The sequence below is a fragment of the Calidris pugnax genome, unplaced genomic scaffold (genome assembly GCF_001431845.1).
Source record: "Calidris pugnax isolate Ruff unplaced genomic scaffold, ASM143184v1 scaffold291, whole genome shotgun sequence".
NCBI lineage: Eukaryota > Metazoa > Chordata > Aves > Charadriiformes > Scolopacidae > Calidris > Calidris pugnax.
Window position 1 is genome coordinate 28,305 of NW_015091001.1, and position 1,663 is coordinate 29,967.

A 1,663-nucleotide genomic window follows, 5' to 3' on the forward strand; every position below is an offset into this window, starting at 1 on the left:
TTTTTTGGTGGCTTTGATGGAGTTTTTGGTGGTTTTGTGGATTTTGTGGCATCCAGGCCGTGGTGAAATATCCTTTTGGGGCCATTTTTTGTGGTTTTGGTGGGTTTTTTGGTGTTTTTGGTGGGTTTTTTCATGGTTTTGATGGGTTTTATGGTGTCTAGGCCGTGGTGGAATAGGCCTTTGGGGTCGTTTTTGGTGGCTTTGGTGGGTTTTTTGGTGGCTTTGATGGAGTTTTTGGTGGTTTTGTGGATTTTGTGGCATCCAGGCCGTGGTGAAATATCCTTTTGGGGCCATTTTTTGTGGTTTTCGTGGGTTTTTTGGTGGTTTTGGTGGGTTTTTTCATGGTTTTGATGGGTTTTATGGTGTCTAGGCCGTGGTGAAATATCCTTTTGGGGCCATTTTTGGTGGTTTTGATGGGTTTTTTGGTGGTTTTGATGGGTTTTTTGATGGTTTTCATGGGTTTTACGGCGTCCAGGCCGTGGTGAAATATCCTTTTGGGGCCATTTTTTGTGGTTTTTGGTGGGGTTTTTTGGGTTTTGGTGGGGTTTTGATGGTTTTCATGGGTTTTACGGCATCCAGGCTGTGGTGAAATATCCTTTTGGGGCCATTTTTTGTGGTTTTGGTGGGGTTTTTGGTGGGTTTGGGGCTTTGGGTGGGTTTTTTTGGAGGCACTGGTGGTTTTATTGGTGGTTTTGATAGGATTTTTTTGCACTTTTGGTGGTTTTGGTGGTTTTATTGGTGGTTTTGGTAGGATATTTTTGCACTTTTGGTGCTTTTTTTGGTGGTTTTGGTGGGATTTTTTTTCACTTTTGGTGGCTTTGGTGGATTTTTTGGTGGCTTTGGTGGATTTTTTGGTGGCTTTGGTGGGATTTTTTGTGGGTTTGGTGCTTTTTTTGGTGGTTTTGGTGGGATTTTTTTTCACTTTTGGTGGCTTTGGTGGATTTTTTGGTGGCTTTGGTGGATTTTTTGGTGGCTTTGGTGGATTTTTTGGTGGCTTTGGTGGATTTTTTGGTGGCTTTGGTGGGATTCTTTGTGGTTTTGATGGGTTTTTTGGTGGGATTTTTTGCACTTTTGGTAGTTTTGGTGGGATTTTTTGCACTTCAGGTGGTTTTGGAGGTTGTTTTGGTGGGATTTTTTGCACTTTTTGTGCTTTTTTTTGACTTTTGACTCCCCCTCAACCCCATCCCAACCACCTCCGCGTTGAGTCGCATCTACGATTTCCCCCACCTCAGGAAGCGTCGCGTGATGTTGGTTGGTGTTGTTTGCTTCCCCCCTCCCACCCAACGAACCCCCCCTCCCAAATTTAACCAAAACCCTCAAAAATCACCCCAAAAACTCCTTCTTCTCCTCCTTAACCACGGAGCCCACGTTCGACTCGGTGCAGAGCGCCCAACGGGCCAAGGCCTCCCTCAACGGCGCCGACATCTACTCGGGGTGCTGCACCCTAAAAATCGAGTATGCCAAGGTAAAAATCCCCCCCCCCCAAGACCCCCCCAATATTTTTTGGGGTGACCATTGAGATTTGACCCCTTTTCCCCCCTTTTTTTTATATTTTTGGGGGTTTTTGATGGTTTTTTCTCTTGGTAGCCCACGCGTCTCAACGTCTTCAAGAACGACCAAGACACTTGGGATTACACCAACCCCAACCTCAGCGGACAAGGTA

General features: G+C 45.5%; 1 long non-coding RNA gene across 1 annotated transcript in view; it reads left to right on the top strand.

Moving 5' to 3' along the window:
• Nucleotides 1-1,084: 1,084 nt before the first annotated feature.
• LOC106895906 overlaps nucleotides 1,085-1,663 on the top strand; it is a 2,098-nt gene continuing 1,519 nt past the window's right edge. Inside the window, exons 1-2 of the long non-coding RNA XR_001413543.1 lie at nucleotides 1,085-1,465; nucleotides 1,588-1,660. This is a non-coding gene — a long non-coding RNA (uncharacterized LOC106895906). The remainder of the gene's footprint in view (nucleotides 1,466-1,587; nucleotides 1,661-1,663) is intronic.